Here is a 13,230-nt window from a genome sequence, read left to right as displayed (position 1 = left end):
GGGAAGGGGAGTCGCGGACCTGCTACTTGGTAGATGTCGCGGCGTTGTCTTCCGTGCCAAAAAGTGAAGGTTTTATTGCTTTACTTTGATTGATCAGCAAGAAGAGCAAATGATCCTGATGCTGAAAACACAGGCAGGCGGTGCACTTCAGCGTGACCATGAGGTAGCACGTGTGACAAAGGAAAAGCACGTTGTCTGTGCAGCGTTTTCACCCAGGAGAGCTCACCTGCAGCTGTTAGCTGGAGGTTAAAAGCAGAGTTTTATCTGGCTCAGGAAGCCGTGGGTTTTTTGTCAGATTTTGTGCTGGCAATAGAAGGCAAAAGTGAGAGTCACGCTGAAAGCGAGCAGGGTATCCTTGTCCCACGTGCTCTGGGGGAGTAACTGTGGCTCCCGGGGGAGTTGCATCAGGGCTTGGTGCATCACTTTCCGGGCTTGCATCAGCTGTGGCCACTTCTACGCGTCGCGTTTGCGTTATCAGAGGAGACTGACTCATTAATGATGGGCTCCATGGGGAAGATCGGGCAACCCACGGTGGAAAGCAGAAGCTGTGCTAGGAAATACCCAGCATATCTTGGAGCAAATGTAAATGACAGGCAGAGAGGGTGACCAGCAGCGTGGTTCCTCACCTAGCCTGTGGCTGGCTCCGCGTGGGTGGGGTGGGTGTGGAGCAGGTCGTGATTTTACTGTGGGTCTGTAAATACAGAGTTAATAGGAACAGGTAGCTGGAACGGCACTTCCTGCATTTGAATAGCTATGTTGCACAGAAGTTAAGTTAGCCATCACAGGTCATGACTGATTTGCATTTCCACAGCAGGTTGATCTCGCTCTGCTCTTCTGTACAAGCCCTGCCCAGGCTCTGCGCAAGGTCGGAAGTAAAATATGATTTTCTACCCGTGTGTGCACAAACATGTTGCACTTCAAGTTCTTTACTCGAATCTTTGTTCAGCACACCATGCTGGCCTTCAATTGCTTTGCTGATCTTTTTGTTGTTGCTGTTATCCTTGGTCTTCTTCTTCTTCAGCTGAGTGGCTGTCATCTGTACCTAGTGCACACTGTAAATAACATAGGGTTTATTTCGTGGACAGCAGGGAACAGGGCTCGAGGGGCATTTCAAGAGCCAGCAGAAGTGGCCCTGTAGCTCTTGGGCTGAATCACTGCCTCCTTCTCCTCATCCCCTCCCCCGTGGTTTCCCGATGGCTGCTTTCAGATGGGCTTCTATCATGGGGGAAAGGCATTGATGCAAAGTGGATGACAGCAGATGTGTTCCCTTAACAGGGTCTTTCACTGAATGGCTCTGCTAATCATTATGTTTTGCTCTGTAGGACTTTTTATTCATTTAACAGGTTTATTTCCAGATTACATATTTGTTTTTGTACTGTTTCCTCATAAATACAGGCACTGTAGAAAGAGCAGGCCCCACCATATTTCATGCAGTATTTGTTTATATTAAGTGGGCCTCACTGAACCTGCATATACAATAAATACCCTTTCAGGATTCCTAGGCAGGAGTGGAGGGAACAGATGGCAAAACAGACCCAGGATTCCCGTTTACAAGGGGATCTTCGAATAACACAGGAGGAATGATAGCCATTAAATAGCCTGCCTCCCAGTGCCTTTATTTTTGGCCATAAAAATGGGATGCATTAGTTGCTTTTTATTATTGGCTGTGTTTTGTTTTTACTCCTCTTTTGCATTTGGTAACAACAGGCTTTCAAGGACTTGGAGTAAATCAAAGTGCCAGCCTCATCTGGCCGGTCCATCTCTTCCCCCACCCTCCCTCGTAGCAAGTTAGGGGGAAGAACTACCTAGATAAGGACCAGACACACGTCTCAGACCCACGGCCTTTGAAAGATGCTTGAAAAGCCAACCTGGATCCAGGGGGGCAGATTTGCAAACTGCTGCTAAAGCTCACACCCAGGCTGCGGGGCTCTGCCTGGCCGATAACAGCCAAATGCTATGGACCGACGATCTCTCTCGTCCTTTGGTAAGGGAGACTGATTTGTGCTTGCTTTGTTTTTAAGCGTCAAGAGTGAGATTAGGAGGAGTGAGAAGTCTGTGGCTGGCAAGGGGAGAAAGAGTTAGGGGAGAATTAGGCTGTCCTGCTCTCCAGCCAAAGCCACCGCTGTGTTTTCGCACACCACCTTCATCTGTGAGCAGAGCGAGGAGCACCGTGTTGGGAAAAGCGTTTGCAATCCGCACGGGCGATTAAAATAAAAAAGTCCTGAAAAAGCCAACAGACGTGGGATAAAGTGGATGGTGTCAGGTTAATGTGGTGCATTAGAAACTAATTAGGGTATTTCCAGTAACAAAAGATGGCAACCACAGGCCTGGAAACCGGCCAGCTGCTCGCATCCCACAGGCGGCATCGGAGGCTTCCACGCCGGTGGTCAGGGTGTCCCAGGTGTCACGGGCACCAGTAAAGCTGAGGGCACTGGAGGAGACTGCAGTGGCTTGGAAGAGGAACCAGCTCCCAGACAGAGAAGAGCAGTGGCACAAAGCCTCACAGAAGCCACCAAGCCAGATGGCTGAGGAAACCTTGGGTCTGTGTCCAGCCCAGGTGGGACTGGTGCCTGGGCTGGGCCAGGGAGCACAGCAGGAGCCAGCAGCGTTTGGCTAAGTGGTGCTTTGTTGTCATTATGGGGAAAATCATAGCTTAAGTGGGCTAGGACCTATCCAGGTATTATTTTGGAGGCTGTTGCATGCAGGGAGATGGCCATGAAGGCTGCTATATGGCTGTGAGCTGAGTGCAGCTCATCAGTATGGATTCCTCCAAGGCACCCTCTGCAACGCAGGTACCCTTCCTTTGTGGTATATTCTCCTTTTGTACACCTCAGTCTGCAGGCCCTGCGACCCTCTCCTTCTCAGTAACGGAGCAGCTGCACACCCACTGGTGTCAGGATCCCTCTTTTGATAGGTAGAAGCCCATTTCTTGCTCTGATTGCATCAGCCAGGTGCGTTGCAGCCAGGGGTTTTCCCTCAAAACCTCAAATCCTGTTCCAGCTAAACATAGCCACCAGCCTCCTAGTTGCTGCTGCTTACTTTTTTGTTTTTTAATTTAGTATTTGATTTTGAGGGCAGAGCAGGGAGAGGTGGTGACGAAGAGAACTTTCCGTATTGAACTGTTAAGCAGAAATGTTACTGGTCTGGTTGCTGGGATGCGATAGGAGCTGCTCTGGGAGGGCAGGGACCTATGCAAGCAGAAAGCCGAGGCGAGGAGCTGTGATGCATGTCTTTTTTTTTTTGTTTTCCCAGCCCCGTGGAGGTGATTCAGCCTTGAAGGAGGAAGGCGTTGTGACTCAGGCTGCGTCTTGCTCACCCTCTGCCGCAGGGAGGGTCCCCAGTCATCGCAGCAGCCCCTGCCCCTGCCTGCAGCGCTGTGCTTGAAAGCTGTGGGGGCTGAAGATCACGCTCACCACCCAGGCTGTGCCTTGCAAGTGTCCTGGGGGACACTTCCCTGTATTTCCCTGTACTGCCAGCGGAGCACTTGCTGTTCTGTTCCCCCCAAATGGCTTCAATTACAGTCCCTTTCTTGGGGCAGAAAATGCTCCAAAGGTAGAGGCTTTCCTCTACCTAAAAGAAAAAAGGGGGGAAATTGAGATATATTCCCACACCTAAATAAATCTGAGGCTTCCCCTCCACGTCCAGCACTAGGAAGGCTGAATTCACAGCAAGCATGCATGCTGCACGTCCATGCGATGCCAAACCTTATCCATCCCTGCCTCCTCCTGCCTGGGGGCTGCTGCACGATGGCATGGGATAGGACAACAGCATGGGGCTTTGCAGACCAGCACGATTTGTGTGTCCTGGATCCCCCTGAATGTGCCAGCCTGCTCCGGGCTGCCGCAGTCGCCGTTCAAAGCAGCGGGGCTTCCAAAGGTGGTTGAAGCCAGCAAGGTATGAATAGATTCATGAAGGTCTCCGCAGGGTAAGGAAACGTTTTTGCAGCCTGCTGTTATCTGATCTAGTCAATTTGACATGGCCCCTCATCACGGCAGATCTGAGCAAGGCTCAGTATTCAAAAATAGAAGTAGCAACAAACCTCTTCCTTTTCTTCCTTCTCAGTTCACAGGGAAAATATTTTGATTAGTTTGAAGGCTAGGATTTTTTTTTTTTCTCTCTGTTTAGATAAGTGAATGAATGAGAGAGTGTGTGTGAGAGAGCGAGAGAAACAGAAGTTGCTTCGAGTTAATTTGAAGAAATTAGCCTTGCATTTGCTTCATTCATTCGAGGCAAAATCCTATTATTAGCTCCACAAGTTTAAAGGCGCACCGGCTTCAGCCAAACTCGGACTCTCAACCTGGAAGCCCAAGCCTGTAGCCACTGCTTTGAACAAACCCAAAATGTATTTCCTGCCCCAAATCTCACATCGGGAAGTCCTGCCAAGCCCTGGACATCGCCAGGCTGCAACCAGTGTGTCCTGTGTCCTGCTTCGAGAGGCAGCATCGGCTTGCAGCGGCTCTCCGTGTGCCCAGGGTGCTCGGCAGAGGTGGAAACTCTGCCTCACGAGCGCTGCTGCCACGAAGTCTGATTGCTCTGAGGGCTGAGAGCCGTGCATGTGGAGCAAGTCAGTACTGAATTGACGCCTGTACCCTTCATGAGATCTGTTATCCACCTAGAGGCTATTTTCACTTTGAAGTGGCATTTGCTCCATAATAAGTAACGTCTCAAAATGCTGTTAATTAAAGTTTCATCTGTTTAGAGGATTTTCTTTTTCTTCCTCCCCCCTCTTTTTTTTTCTTTTCTTTTCAGAAGCTAGTAATTAGTCCAATAATGTGGAGACATTGTTACTGCAGCTCATTAAATTTGGCAATGCTCACTTGGACCTTTGAGCGCTGGCAATGTCAAGTTGACCTGAAATGCAAGGATTCCATCTGTCGGGAATTACTGATGAATTGGAAATTAAATATAAATATATATATTTAACTCATTACTTGTGCTGGATTGACAGTCCTGCGAGCGAGCGCTAGCATTTCATGTTCATCGACAGATTAATAACGCTCTCCCCGGGCTCCAGCCCTCATACGGAGGGACTGGCAGCAGGGATGAGAGGAGGATCAGATGCCACAGGGATTTAATTTTTGTTCTGTCTGTACAATACGCTGATGAGAGTGTCAGTTTGGGGTGAAGCGAATATCTGGGATTGCTCTGGGAGGCTGCAATCCACCTGGATTCCCACAGATGTCTGGTTAATTTGGGATCTCTGCTAGGCCCCCATCTGCATCCCCAACATGTGCTGGGGCTCAGTGCTGTGGAGCACGAGCCCTGAATGCTGGCATGGGTCAGCCAGAGACCTCCTGTCTCCTCTGCCTGTCTGCAGAGGAAAGGCAGGGTCCCTCGACGGCTCAGAATTAAAAGGCTCACCTGGTGCCAATAAAGTAAATTCTGGTATGGCCAGTAGTTTGCTATGGCAAGAGGAGTCTTGGGAAAACAAACAAACAAAACAAAATAACAAAACAAAACAACAACAACAACAGCAAAACATACAAAATACAAAATCCCAGACAATTGTGAAGACAGAAAGAAATAACTGAGAGTGGCTGGGCTGCTGGGAGACAAGGTGAGCACAAAGCCCCAGGTGTCCCTAAAATTACCTCTCCTCACACGGTGTGCTCTTGCCAGGTCTAATTCAGACTTGATCACTTTGCTCATCAGCCAGAGTCGTCCTGCCCAGGATGAAAGATCTCTGAGCTCACCCCTTAAATATAAGGTTGCCAGACTTGCCAAACCCTGGGTTTTAATCCCACGTCTTCAGGACACTTGCTGTTTTGCCAAAGCCCCGCTGGCTCTCCGAGCCTAGGTCTACCTTTAGAAGCAGGAATACTGGACCCACGCATAGGGAGGCACAGCAGAGCAGACGAAATGACTAAATATTTAATATTAAAGATTGTTCACACATTTCCAACCCAATGTTACTGGCCAAGGAAAGCTGGATGTTTCACATCAGGTTAGCAGGATATTGCAATATTTTGGCTGCTTATCTGAAGTGGAATGAATGGAACTGCCAAAGCTTTTGAAGTTCACTCGTGAGATAATATTTTATTAATTTTCTGAGCTGAGGGCACTTTAGCATCTCCTGTGAGTCTTCTGAATATTAAATGCACGTAGCTCTATAGGCAGGACTCTTTCAACATTCACTCATTCACTGTTTAAAAGCGCCCGCTTTCCATAAATTGAGAGCAGTCTCCTTGGTTTTCTGCGAGTTATCTTCCCCCCAATAAATTAGAAAGTATATCAATTTCCTACTCCTGCCTTTGAATTCAAAGCAGGAGCTACTTCAGCACAGGGGAAGATGCAGGCTGTGTTTGTCTTGTTTGTCTGGTGCACAGAAAACATGGCTTAAGCCAAGACAAGCTCCTGGGGACAGCGGGCACGCTCCGAGCCTGGAGGCAGGTAACTCCGGGCTGGTTTCAGAGAGTGCTCAGATAGTGAGGATGGCGAGTGCTCACCAACCAGGGCCTGCACGTGGTTTTGTGTCCCCAGCCAGGGCTGGGTGAGAGCAGGGCAGCCCGCGTGCCAGCTGGAGAAGCTCTTGCTGTGCTAGGTTCAGCAAACCCTCGCAGGTGCGCCTGGCTGGGCAGAGCTGCCAGCACAGGCTTCTGCAGAGAAAAGGACAGGCAGTTCCTAGATCTATCGTCTGACGCTTTATAAATAGGGCTGGATGAGAGGGAAAAGTAAAAAGCGTATCGAGAAATAAAATGACAGCCTTTGTCCAAAAATATCCCAGTTGCATTGTTTCTTTTCCCCCCTCAAAAAAGAAAAAAAAAAAAATAGAGGTTGCTTTTTCTGCATTATGCTTGTCATAACTGGATGATTATAGTAACACCACGAAAAGAGCCAGCCAGGATATGACACTTTAGCTTTCAAAATAGCTCTTCCTAAAATAAACCCTTCCCTCACAGGCTGCTACTGTGATACTTATGGGAAAATGTGAACAGACCACTCGTTCTCCCATCCTTCCTTGGAGATTGAGGAACTTTCCATCAGTTTATCTGCTCTACGCCCCTGTCCCTCAGACTGGGAGGCCAAAACCGCAGGAAAATGGTGGTAGTGTAATTTAATATGCTCCACAAATTTGCCTAAATGACCCTTTGGAAGCCTTCTGATTTAATTAGATTTACTCTCTGCCCACAGAGAATAAACACACGGGCTTGACATTTCCATAAAGACCGCGCTCTTTGCAGAGACTGCAGTGCAAAGCAGGACTGGCACCGACCCTGACCGAGCCACCGGGGGACTCTGACTGCACAACTGCACAGGATGGCAGCGCATGAGCCCTGTCCCCTCCAGCACCTGCCTTCTTCAAGCACTGTCACCAACCACGAGGTGCAAAATGAGGCTGTGCGATCTGCAGGCATCTGCGCTGGCCGGGTGCCACCCACAGCACCCCACATGGGGCTCGTGCTGGCTCTGCGAGGAGGGGAACACCAGGCAAACGCATGTGACACCTCAGGCTGCCTGGCTGGCACAGCTGGTGGCTTTACTTCCCTCATGTAATCTTTCTGTAAATGTGCAGGTGTTTCTCCCATCCCAGCACGGGAGGAGAATCACGATGGCCACGTTTTCCATGTGTGCTGCGCGGGAGCTCGGCTTGTGCAAGGAGAAAGAAGCGTCCCTGTGAGGCAGAAAAATTAGCTTTCTGCTTCCTTGTTTTCTGGTGCCATGGCTTCCCCAAACAAAGCCAGCAAAGAGCAGGGGCTGGCCAGGTTCTAATGATGTTTACTCAATTTTCCACTAATGAAGTTTAGTGGCTGGTGTAAGTTACGGCACCAGCTACTCCCCTCAAGATATCACTCTCAGGAAGCACAAGGACCATTTTCCAATTTTCCCATGCTGTCTCAGGAGGTGATTTCTTGCTTCACTACCCATCCCATCAGTGCAAAATGAAATGTATCACCACTGCAGGTTTGTCACGTTTGCCTTCTCCTAGCAGATATTGGACAGGTTCATTGTCAGCTACCGAGCTAACGCCGAAACCAAGTATGTGAGCGTGTTGTAACAGGGAGCTTCTTGAAAGGAGGGTAAAACAAAACTGCTAATAGAAGCTCTCAGATAATAGGGATGAGGTTTTACTTTGGGTTAGACTGGCTTAGTCCTCACTGAGGCCATTGGCAGGATTTTTTAATTAAGGAGTAAGTCTGATGATCTGTGAACTGGGGAAGTTCAGGTTTCGAGTCGCCCTGCATGGATTGACCTGTGAGACTGTCACACCGTGAGAGCCACGGGAACAGGCTGTGCTCGGGCCATACAGTGAGCATCCTCAACAGGACAAATGCAGTTTGGGGTTATTTGGTAAGCTTCTGTATCTGATGAGATCACACGGCTTCAGGTTTTTGTGAGTGCTTTGCCTTCTCAGGTTAGGAGAGGATATTTCTGTTCTCTTCCAAATATCAGGAAAACAAGCCTGCCAGTGGTTTAGTACAGTAGGTGTCCCAAATGTGTGTATACACGTACTACAGAAGGAAACATTCACCCACACTAAGGTACTTGCTTGCTCTTCCAGCCTGCATCCCTCTCCCCTACTTGACATTGGCATGAAGTTGTGCTGCACAACTCCACCATCATTCAGCATGACATTTGGGAACCAGGCTTGTTTGGCTATTCGGTTCCCTGCCACGTGTCTAGATGCACCACAGCCCTCTGGTGCTTCTCAAAGGATGGCAGCACATCCTTTCTCTGCTCCACATGTTGCACCTGTCCTAGAAAGTAAAAGCCATTTTGATCCTGGGCTAAAACCCTGAAAGGATGTCGAGCATGGTGCGGAGATAGTGGCAGGGAGATAGTTAACATCCACCCCCTCTGCAGGGAGAGATGCAGCTGCCTATCCAGCCTGCCAAACTGAAAGGGGATCCAGCCCCCAGGGAAATGTGTCTGGAGTTACTTAATCCCAAAAGGATTATAAAAAGAGTAGGCTCAAGGGAATCTCTCAAGCCCTATCGCCCTTAAAGAAAAACAAAACCTAACCCCAGAATCAACAGCCCTTTTCGCCTTGATAGTTTGCGGCAATGGATATCCCTGAACTTTCACCACAAAACTTCGGAAGGGGCAGCGGGGGACGTGGTCAAACTGTTCTTAATGCCCTCTCGTCTCTGCCAGCTACCTTCAAGGCAGTCGGTGCTGCTCCTCTGGAAACCTTCCCCTGCCTTGGCTTCATTGGTGCTATCATTTCCTGCCTCTCCTCCTGCCTCTTTAATCTTTTTCAGCACGTGCTTTGGAGGACCTTCTCATCTCCCTCCAAGTTTTGTATGGGTTTCATCGGGTTGAGTCTTTTATCCCCACCTCTTCCTCCTCTCTATTTTATCCCTGGTTAATCTCAGCTGCGCTCCCCACTCTGCCTGTTCATCTGTTATCTTCCTGACCTGTATTTAGACTGCAAGCTCCTTGGGATAGGGTCTGTCTTTTTATTTCATACTTTTACAGTACCTCCAGGAATCTCCAGGAACATGAACTCACAGCCTGGATTTAAGTCATCGAGCAGAGGAAAAACATTAAAAGAGAGCTAGTCTGTGAGGCTGCATGGAAATATCCTCCTAATTTTCGGCAGCAGTCCAAGGCAGTGAAGCTTTCGTTGGGATAACCGTGTGAGCACTGCTCTCCCACACAGCACAACGGGATGGAGCAAAGCCCCCAGCACACCCCCTGCCAAGTCACCCCTTGCCTTGCCAGCAGTGGGCATCAATTTACTGGTGAGGAGGAGGAAAGGGTCCTCTTCCTCTTGCGAGTAGTGCCAAGAAATCTTGGTTACCTTGGCTACATGGGCGATCGGTGCAGTTGTGGTAATGTTTGACTGCTGCCATGCCCACCATAGCGTATGCCATGCATGGGATGCTTTTTAAGGAGCTGTGACAGTAGGGTTTCTTGTCCATTTGTTTCTATTTTCCTCTTTGGCTGGTCCTAAGAAGTACTAAATGTACCAGAAAAGAAGAACTATCTGGGTGCCTTGACTTGCACACATTGTATTCTCCAGTGGGCTCCAGTCAGCACTTTTTTCTTCAGTCCATTGAGACCATCAGTAAGGTTTCTCGCGGTTTCCAGGCAAATATCTATTTCTACCCACTTTATCAGATCCCATTCAGAAGACGAAACAATGTTTTGGTTTGCTTAGCTTTGCGTGAGGACCTTCTGTCCTTTTCCACAGCCTCTCCTATAAAGAGCTGTAGAAGCTCACAACCTCCTCGTTAATTTTAAACGGGCACGTCCCTGTAACCACTCATCTTTGATGGCATCAATTAACCTCCAGACAGCACCTGCTTGTCTTGGTGTTTCGCTTCGTGATTCTTGTGGTGTTTCCCAAAGAAAATCTTCATCATGTCCAGTCACATCATACAGGTGTTTTCTACTTCCCAGCCCTCCGACTGTGAGTAGTTTTCTTTGTCGTCTTTGCCACTGATGAGGGCACCTGGCCCTCTGGACATTTTCGAAGCTTTTCCCATAACATACGTGAGGAAGTAGCTGATGATTTATTAAGATCTTGTAAACCATTAATTCACTTGTTCAGGACCCAGTGAATTCCTTTTGCTGCATCTTTTATCGAACCGCTTCTGCTCTATTGACTGGATGATTACTTGTTTCTAAAAGTAACAGCAAACCACCCAGCAACACGATACTTGTATGAAGACAGACAAATAACAGATCGATGGATCAATCTATCAGTTCCGATGATTGTAAAACTAACAGTCAATCTGTGTTTCTGCATCAGGACTGTTGCAAGAAGCATCTTTTGGAAAGAAGAAAAGTGTTTCTAGGAGGAACGACATGAGCGTACTTAAGCAGGAAATATCTAGAGGATGGAAGCCAGGTGAATCATAGAATCATAGAATATCCTGAGTTGGAAGGGACCCTTAAGGATCATCAAGTCCAACTCTTGACACCGCACAGGTCTACCCAAAAGTTCAGACCATGTGACTAAGTGCACAGTCCAATCTCTTCTTAAATTCAGACAGGCTCGGTGCAGTGACCACTTCCCTGGGGAGCCTGTTCCAGTGTGCAACCACCCTCTCTGTGAAGAACCCCCTCCTGATGTCAAGCCTAAATTTCCCCTGCCTCAGCTTAACCCCGTTCCCGCGGGTCCTGTCACTGGTGTTAATGGAGAAAAGGTCTCCTGCCTCTCGACACCCCCTTACGAGGAAGTTGTAGACTGCGATGAGGTCTCCCCTCAGCCTCCTCTTCTCCAGGCTGAACAGGCCCAGTGCCCTCAGCCGTTCCTCGTACGTCTTCCCCTCCAGGCCTTTCACCATCTTCGTAGCCCTCCTCTGGACACTCTCCAGCAGTTTCATGTCCTTTTTATACTGTGGTGCCCAGAACTGCACACAGTACTGGGAAACACTGCCCAGAGTTTCTGTTTTGGTATGGAGATGGCTCTCTGTTCATTGCAGGCTCTTAGCAAACTTGTCTCGCCGCCTCTTGATGTTGCATTGTCAGATAGTGCCACTGCTGTTACTTCCCTCTGACAGTAAAAACATTTCCATAATAATGATAACAATAGCAGCCAGATGGTAAAATTCTGAAGAAAAAAAAAAAAAAAAAAGATAATTTTTACAAGCTTTGTGTCTGCGAGGACTGTAAATCTTTAATCTATTCTTTGCAGTGCAATCTTTCAGGCTGGGCAAAGCTTTTTTTCCTCTTTCTTTGTCTCTCCATATCTCAGTTTCCCCTTCTTCAGTGGAATGAGAATAATCTTACAGCAAAGTTAGAGAATTGCCAGAACAGGGGTTAATTGGCACATAACAGGTCTGTTGTGGGGGAACGTATGGAGACTTATGTACAGACCACTGGGAATTAGGAAATGCAGCTCCACCTTGCCCTTTGCTTCCTGTTTTGTTCTCTGGGAGTTTTTTCTCCTTCTGTTGGAGATGCTGTTACATGAGGCTTGCAGTGCTATGAGTAGTGACTTTGTTTTTCCTGACTCGAGCCATGTTGACTTGGCAAAAAATAGCGATTCCCGCCTGTTTGGTGTAACGAAGAACTATGAGAGTTCATGGTACTGCGATGCTGTATTACACTATGGGAGGCATATAGGGTGATCAGTTTTATGATAATTCAGTCGGTTATCCTGTGCTTTAGAGATGGGGAACTGGCCTGGGGAGCTTGTCTGTGGTCAGCACGCAGGTCCAGGGCTGGGGACATTGTATAGATGAGCTGTCACTACTCTGTTGATATGTATTGGCTTGCACACCAGGGCATTGATGCTGAATTTACCTTTAAAAAAGTAGCAGTTTTTCTTCACAGCACAGACCTTTTTTCCTGGATTCTTAGTTTTGCATGCGCTGCAACCCATCTTGAAGCTACCCACCTTTATGTCCTCAGTATTTAAATATGAAAGATGACCATCAACATCTCACATCTTCAGCAGCAGATCGAAAGCTCAGCCTGGTGCGTCTCATTCAGGTTAGAAGTAATGACAATGTTAGCGACTGTGAGAATAGATGGGGGTCTGCCTGAACTAGTTTGTTCCTTAATGGATGAAGTAAACCTCTGTGTGAGTTTAAACTGATATATGTCTCACTGCAAATGAGTTAGTGAATACTTGTGGTGAAAAATTCAGTGTTAATTTAAACTGATTTTGGTAAAATCTGAGTGTTTCTAATACATGCTACCCGTACTTTCCATTTACTTCTCTTGGGGAAGAGTGATTTAAAGCTGATTTTGCTTAACCAGGGAAACAGAGCTAATGTAATAAGCCTCTTAAGATTTCCGTAAACCAGCAACATGAACTGGGATATCTCAAATGCTACAGCTATTTCAACGCACTGTTCTTCATTGCTGTAAACACAACCGCATTTGTACTTCAGCAGGATACATTTTATTGTGCTGTGGCTGTGCTTTGCCAGGCTAGTAGGGACGAGGCTAGCTGTACAGAGGGTGGGATCGCTGGCATCCATCCTGCAGGTGCCAGGTAGCACTGCATCCCTGCCTGATGCGCATCAAGAGCATCCGTGCTCCAAAAAAGTGGGGGCAGAGCAGGACAGGGTGACTCCTGGAACTGCTGACAGGGGATAGTTTTGCTCAGGATTCTGAAGGTGATTAAAAAAAAAATAAAAAATTAGCTTGACAGATTGCTTGCTTTTGCTGCCGTGGCCTTTAAGCAGTACATTAAGTTGGACAATGTGAGAACCAGCGGCCTCATGACCTGGGAGGGCGTAAATCTTCCTCTGCTCCCACCCCTTTGCTGCTTGTTGTCTCCTCCAGCATTTTGCCCTGCCAGAGGCGAGCAGGGGCACGAACATCACCCAG

At 48.0% G+C, this 13,230-nt stretch overlaps 1 long non-coding RNA gene across 1 annotated transcript in view; it reads left to right on the top strand.

Annotated features, from left to right (window-relative positions):
- Positions 1-4,872, top strand: part of LOC137852736 (uncharacterized) — a 33,700-nt gene extending 28,828 nt beyond the window's left edge. The window contains exon 12 of the long non-coding RNA XR_011094013.1: positions 3,253-4,872. This is a non-coding gene — a long non-coding RNA (uncharacterized lncRNA). The remainder of the gene's footprint in view (positions 1-3,252) is intronic.
- Positions 4,873-13,230: the final 8,358 nt, after the last annotated feature.

The sequence above is a fragment of the Anas acuta genome, chromosome 2 (assembly GCF_963932015.1).
Source record: "Anas acuta chromosome 2, bAnaAcu1.1, whole genome shotgun sequence".
NCBI lineage: Eukaryota > Metazoa > Chordata > Aves > Anseriformes > Anatidae > Anas > Anas acuta.
This window is presented reverse-complemented; position numbering and strand designations above follow the sequence as displayed.